The sequence below is a fragment of the Piliocolobus tephrosceles genome, chromosome 13 (genome assembly GCF_002776525.5).
Source record: "Piliocolobus tephrosceles isolate RC106 chromosome 13, ASM277652v3, whole genome shotgun sequence".
In the NCBI taxonomy this organism is placed as follows: domain Eukaryota; kingdom Metazoa; phylum Chordata; class Mammalia; order Primates; family Cercopithecidae; genus Piliocolobus; species Piliocolobus tephrosceles.
The window spans coordinates 111826040-111833760 of NC_045446.1; the positions used below are offsets into that span (position 1 = coordinate 111826040).

The window sequence follows — 7721 nt, forward strand, 5'->3', positions numbered from 1 at the left end:
TTTGGTACGTCTATTTTCTTCTCTGAAAAATGTAAATAATACATCCTGTGCTTCTATACGAAATAACAGGGTGAAACAACTGTCATTTTAAAAAGCACTAAGCAAACTGTAAAGTGCTTTAAAACAATTATTTCATATGTTAAGCAGCTTACAAAATGCAATTTCTTCAAATGCCCTTGCAAAGCAAATGAGACACAGCTGCTATGATGCTCTGCAAAGAGACGGAAATCCAGCTCTTTAAAATGTCCAAGGGGAAAACGCACACTGTAAAATTACTCCAAAGATGAATTTTACAAGAAGGATGGAAGTGTCATCAAGTTTTTCCATGGTTAATTCTAAAAGAGTGCCAGCATCGAAAAGATCAAAAAAGGCACTTCTACAACAGAAACCTGGGAAAATATTCTTCAATGACATCGCATAATAGAAACAGGAATTAAACTCACCTGAGGAGCAGAAGTGAGGCAGCCAAGTTTATGAGTTCTTCTCAATTTTGTCCCAAGACAAGTCTGCTGGGAATAAAAAATATTATGAGAACTTAAAAAAGGAAAAAGGAAAAGAAAAAAAAGGAACGTCAAGAAGGATGAGCTGTCGTGGAATGCTATGAAGTTTGAGAGTGACTCAGCACTAGCTAAGGGGCAGCAACAATTAAATGAGTTTGTTGAAAGAATGCTAATAAAACTCAGCATTCCCTGTAATCTCAGAACAAGGTTGCACCACTAAAGAAAATGTTAAACCATGCATTAGGGGGGCTGTGGTTTGATGAAGTTGGTTGGGGGTGGGGGAACTCAGGGCTGAGTCACAGGCTCCTTGGAGGGAGCACCATTGGGTCTCTGCCCTCTTGCCTGTTTCTCTCCCTCTCTCTGGGGAGTTCAGTTCCTCTACAATTAGCCAAATGAAACAAGTGAGCTGGCCACTGAATGATGAGAAATTGTGATTCACTTGTAGCATAAATTATAAAATACATACACTGTATAAATAACTCCTGAGATGGAGAGGGGGAAAGAACTTCTGCCACATCTTCTGGGCCCACGAGAATCATGAGTGCAGGTGCCTGTTTCTAGATGGAAGAGCACCTAGGTCATCCAAAATGGATGCTGAGCAGATTTTTCACATTCTCTGGGAAAAAGATCACAATTCCTCCTAGTAACTAATTTATATCTTTAGTTACTCTTTCTAGCCATTAAGCCCCATGCTAAAACTACCTTAAATTACTCCTGTTCTAAACTGGCCTTGGTGGTTGTGGATGAGCAAATTGTTTTCTCACTATTGAAAAATATAAAACCTTCATATATTTGCACAGAGTTATTCTTATACTAAACTCAGAATGGGAACCCAGGCAGTTCTCCTCTCCCTTCCAGAATGAGAATTCCCCACCTCTCTATCCAAGTTACAAAAAGAAAGAAATATTTTGAGGCTCTGGCATCATTTTTTCCTATTTTCATGGGGTCAGGTATAGACTCAGTGAAGAGTTTACATGTTCACGACTTAAAAAAACAAAACTCAAAGGGTTAAAAACTGGAGGTTTGACATTTCCATAATAAGTGTTCTAAATGCTTATATTGATATATATTTGTTCTAGAATAAACTAAGGTACAACATATAATAGTTGTAAGTTGTTCTGCCAGCCAAACTGTTCTCCTTCATTTATAAATGAAGTTGCTCAGTGTTCAACAACTGATTGCCATAAATGAATGGGGTCCTTCCAAGTCTCCAAAGAGCTGCTACAACTTGGTTTTCCCCTTGGGAGAAAAAAAAAAGTTATTGTTCTAATTGATTTTTTCTGTTCTGAATAGAAAAAAATAAATTAGATCCTTCCTTCCTTCTGTCCTTCCTCCCTCCCTCCCTCTCTCTTTCTTCCTTCCTTCCTTCCTTTCTTTCCTTCTTTCTTTCTTTTCTTTCTTTCTCTTTCTTTCTTCCTTCCTTCTTTCTTTCTTTTCTTTTTCTCTTTTCTTTTCTTTCTCTTTTCCTATTTCTGCATTCCTACAGGAAGAGAGAAGGAATATTGTGCTTTTCATCAACCACAGCAAGAGTCGTTTTGGTTTGAAACAGCTTGTTTTTAAGGAAACTATACTATGGTCTTCTGGAATGGGAAGACCTTTTTCTTCCATGGGACAAAAGGTGAGATTTTCCTTTTGTCTTCACCCTTTACCAGTACAAAAGAGTGAACCATCTCTACATACATGTTCAGAGGCAAATTCCATGACTAATTGCAGAGTAAGCAAACTCCTTGATTCTGATCAAACCAGCAACATGCATTTGAATTTAGGGTGGATTTAGATGAGCAAGTCAGTAACTTAGTATAGTGAAAAGAAGACTGAGGACTTAGGAATCAAATCCCATAGTGACCTTGGTGAGGATTTTGCTCTTTTATGGAGAGCTTAGTCAGTCTTTTAATTTACTTAACAAATTGCAGAGAGCTCTCCCATTGTATCATTTAATCATTTCCCCCCAACTCAATTTCCTCATTCATGCAATTGGGTTAATACAACTTACTGTGCAGGGCTATCATAAGGACTAAATACGATGTGTATCTAACATACTACTACAGTACCCGGCACATAAAAGCTGGACAAATTGTTTCTTTCAATTCATTCTTTAAATTCGTGCTTGATAAACTGATGCTGGCTATAGTAATCTGTCACCCCACCCCCACCCACCCCCCGCCCACAACACACACATACAAACCACACACACACAGCAGCTAACTAAGAACAGTCCCCTAATTTTGTCAATTTTATGGAATCTTTCTTAAGGAACTCCATTACCATCTTATACCTACTACAGTAATGTGTTAGTCACTTACCATGGGCTATGCATTGCACTAAGTTACTTTACATGGACAATATCACTTCATTTCCCCTACAACCCTATGAGCTCAATACTATGGTTATTCCCCTTTTGCTTCAAATTCACTTGATCATTAATATGAAAGAATCTTAAAAAGTATTTTTAAAACATCTATCTTACATGTTTTATTATTACAATGGACTGAATATATGTGCCCCTCCAATATTTATATGTTGAAATCCTAACCCCCAATGTGAGGGTATTAGGAGGTGGAGCTTTTGGGAAAAAATTAAGTCACGAGGGTGGAGCCCTCATAAATGGTATTAGTGTCCTCATAAAAGAGACCCCAGAGAGCTCTCTTTCCACCATGTGAGGATACAACAAAAAGTTGGCAGTGTATAACTCAGGAGAGGAACCTTTTGTACTCTGGACCTACAGGCTGAACCTATAGACTCCAGAAATGTCAGAAATAAGTTCCTGTTGTTGATAAATCACCCAGTTTATAGTACTTTGTTATAGCAGCCCAAACTAAGATCATTACAATTGCAAAACATTTACGCAATACCTTACTGAGTTGTGTTTTGTTAATTTTGTTCAAGCAGAGCACTAAAATACAGTTTCTAACCTCCAAAAAGTGACTTTTTTTTTATACCAGAGAAGAAACAGAATTTAGATTAAAGGGTTCACTATGCCTTTTTAAAAAATCATATAGGTGCTTCCTATCTCTGATTTAAGTTTGTGTACTTATTATAAATAAGAATAGTGGAAGCTCCTGTTTATATCTGTTTAAGAACTGCAGCCAATATCTACAGAGTACCAAACTGACAACACTGACCAGATGATGGGGGCCAGTCATCTTGTTGAAATGAAGAGCAAGAGATGGCTAAAGATTTTTCATAGAAACTACTCCACCCACATATAACATCTTAAAAAGTTACATTTATGCACATTTAATTGGCAAATAGAAAAATTCATATAAAATATCCCTATTTTTGAATAACTCTGAAGGTTAATGAAGCAATGAAGAATGCCTGTGCTTAATACAGAGACATTCACCAGGAAAAGAAGTGTCCCTAGTTGAAAAGACATTAGATCCCTATTCTAAAATCTCAAGTGTTTCATGCAGAAAAACTCCTAAAATAGAACATTTACGGCATACTTTTTGTATTATGTGTGACTGTGTTTTATTTTTTGAATAAATATTTATAGAGGCATATACCTGGGCTTCATTTTCTTTTGAACAATTTTTGAGATTTTATGACATAATGTTTCCTACTTCATGGAGAAACTAAATGATAAAATGGAATTTTACAGAGGCCCTCACTGCTATATCTACTCCCTCCCCAAGCAGCATTACTACCCTAAATATGCCTGTTACTATGGATGAAAGTAATTTATATTATCTTTGAAGCCAAATCTTCCACTTGGACATTGGATACCACTATTTGCCAACTCAACAAAATTGCTTAAGGAATTCTTGCTGTCTTTCCTAAAATATGAAACTCTCTCTCTCTACTGGACCATTTCCATCAGCACATAACCATATTGTAATCTCTCTTAATCAAAAACAGCAGCAATAACAAACCCCTTAGATTGACCTCACTTTCCTCAGGTGTTTTCATCCAATTTCCTTGCTTCCCTTTGCAGGAACCTCAAGAGTTGGATTTCCTCAGTGTTTCCAATTCCTCTCCTATCATTCCCCATTAAGCTACTCAAAACAGGCTTTAACTATCACAATGCTACCAAATTATGTTCTTGTTCAGGTCACCAGTGATGCTCAGTTGGAAAATTCAATGAGTGACTTTCAGTATTTATCATACCAGATCTATCAGCAGCATTTGGCATGACTTTTGACTCTCCTCTACTTGATGCACTTCATTCTCTTGGTTTCTAGGACACCACAACCTCCTAGTTTTTCTTCTACCTTGATAGTCACACCTCAGTCTCCCCTTATAATTCTGAGGACCCCTGGAGCTGAGTCCCAGTCTTCTCTACTTTATTTATACACATTCACTTGATAATATCACTCAGCCTCACAGTTTGCAATCCCAGCATGTTTGTGACTCCCAGGTCTCCATCTTTATCCGGTGTAACGTTGACATTCTGATTAGCTCCAAATATGCATGATCAACAACCAACTTGACATCTATAATTAGGTGTCTCATAGTCATTTCAGTATCAGTGTGTCCAAAACCTAAAACCCAATATTCTTCACAAACTGGCTCTTCCTATAGCCATCTCAATCAATAGTATCTCAATCCATAGCAATTTTATATTTCTAGTTGCTCAAGCCAAAACTTTGCTTTCTTTTCAACTCACACTCCATATCCAATCTATCACAAAATCCTGTTGAATTTTGATTTCAAAATATATCCATATGAAGACTACTTCTCATAACCTCTATTGACCAACCCACGGCCTGAGCCACATCATCTTTTTCTTGGGTTGCTGGCACAGCCTCCTAATTAGTCTGTTTACTTCTATCCTTGCCCTGCTCATCTAGTCTCTACATAATATCCTGAAAGACCCTAGTTAAAAAGTCAACTCTTCCTCAGCACATTGAAGTAACACCCATTTCACTCAGATTAAAGCCAAAGTCTTCTATCAGTAACCTACAAAGTCTTACGGGGCCCCACCCTTGCCTCTCTGTTATCTCTCTGACCTATAATACATTTCCTTCCATCTCTTTGAATCATCCATGTTGGCTTCTTTGCTGTTCATTAAATGTGCCAGGCAGTCTCCTTCCATTGGGCCTTTGCACATGCTGTTCTCTCTGCCTGTGATACTCTTCCCTGGATATATACTTATAGTCTCAGCTGCCTCAGATCTTTGCTCAATTGACACTCCTATTTAAAATTGCAACTGTGCACATGGTCCTCCTCTGCCAGTGCACTACCCCAGTCTTAAACCTAATTACTCTCCTTTATTTTCATCTTTTCCATAGCATTTACTATGAAGAATATAATATACTGGCTTATGTACTATTTACTGTCTGTCTTCCTGTGCTAGAATGTAGATTCTGCAAGGGTAGGGATTGGTGTCTGTCTTGGTCATGTCTTTTTTTAAGTCCCTAGAATAGTGCTTAGCATAGGAAGTCACGCAGTGGGTGTTGAACTGAATTGAATAAAATAGGCTTCCAGGAAAAGAACCAGAATTGATAACATTGTACCTAAGTGAAATAAGAACTTGACTTAAAAGAACTTGATAGAGAATTACTGTCTAGTGTCTGATTAAATCACAAAGCAAGAGGATAGAATACATGAATACACGGCCTGTTTGTTGGAAAAGAGATGACAACCTGGAATGACCACCTGAAAAAAAATGGAAACATATCTCCTCTCCCTTTCTTTTAAAGAATCTGGCAATATATTTTCAGATGACTCCAGAAGGAGCTTGGAACAGACCACAATAACGTGTCCTACAAAGTCGTGAAGGAGCTGAGCTGAAAGCTTAACCTAAAAAAAAAAAAAAAAAAAAAATTTGTTTCTCTATATCTAGGATTCATTGTAGTTCTATACAGACACTATGACCCATGGATGCCTGCCTGTGGCTTGTGCTATTGATGGCTTATCTAAGTCCTACTTTATTAAATTAGTCTCAGAAAAGAGCAGCAGTCCCATGGAATGTTTATTTTCACCAGCCTCGGCAATCTTAAGAAAAATCAAGTAGCACAGTGTTCTCAATGTGTAGTCCCCATCCTGTGGCATTAGCATCACCTAGAAACTTATGATAATTGCAAATTCTTGGGATTCACCCCACTCCCAAATTAGAATTTACAAAATCAGAAATTTTAAGAGTAGTACCCAGCCATCTGTGATTTAAGTCCTCCAGATGACTCTGATGCCCATTCAGGTTTGAGAGCCATTGAGGAAGCAGAATTGTTCATTTACAAGTTTACAATGACTTTCTTAGCAAGGCAATCTTAGAATACAGACTTCTTCCATTGATTAATGCAATACATTTGCTCCGATATCCAGCACGCAACAATGACTCAACGGACTTCTCTTTTGCACTAACCTTTGCGAAATACTCTTTCTGGGCATTCTGCCTCAGATTAATGAGAAAGTGGTAGACTGCTCACATATTCCAGAAGCCTGACTTAACTGATTTCATAATGCTCTGAGCTGCTTAGCTCCAGGTTCTTCCAGTTAAGATTTATGAATCTAGACTGTAACATCATTTCTCAACATATCTTCAAGTTGATGATTTCCTTTCAATAGTGAAGTTGACCATAATGGAAAGGTATTAAAGAAAAAAAAAAAAAAAAAAAACCAGATATCAAGGGTTGTGTGAATTTGTCGAAAATGACTTACTAATTAAAAATATTAATCCACAAGTAGGTCACCAAGAGCCCCTTTGCTTTGATTATTCATGTAAAACCCATTAGTCTGTAAATTATTCACTTAAAAACTAGAACTCCATCTAGTCTGTGAAGTCTAAAACAAATATTCCTTAAGGTCAAATTTCCTAGGACTCTCACATACCCACTAAAGGTAGACAGAGATCCCATTTAACCGATGACAAAACAGAAGCTCAGAGTCTTAGCTAAGGCCACATCATTATGGACGAAGTCGCAACTAAGGCTCAGATTTCTTGAATTTTCTTATAGCTGTCAATTCAATGTAATTAATATGTATTAAGTACCTGCTCTGTGCCAGACCCTGGATTAGGGGATGGGGCTATATAAGTTTCTTTTCTTTTTTTTTTCTTTTTTCTTTTTTTTTTTTTTTTTTTTTTTGAGACAGAGTCTCGCTCTGTCACCCAGGCTGGAGTGCAGTGGCGCAATCTCAGCTCACTGCAACTCTGCCTCCCAGGTTCAAGTGATTCTCCTGCCTCAGCCTCCTAAGTAGCTGGGACTACAGGCATGCATCACCATGCTGGGCTAACTTTTTTTTTAGTAGAGACAGGGTTTCACCATGTTGGTCGGGCTGGTC

The 7721-nt window shown here is 37.7% G+C and overlaps 1 long non-coding RNA gene across 1 annotated transcript in view; it reads right to left on the minus strand.

The window, feature by feature from the left end:
- Positions 1-445: 445 nt before the first annotated feature.
- LOC111540264 overlaps positions 446-7721 on the minus strand; it is a 186575-nt gene continuing 179299 nt past the window's right edge. The window contains exon 4 of the long non-coding RNA XR_002730925.1: positions 446-506. This is a non-coding gene — a long non-coding RNA (uncharacterized LOC111540264). The remainder of the gene's footprint in view (positions 507-7721) is intronic.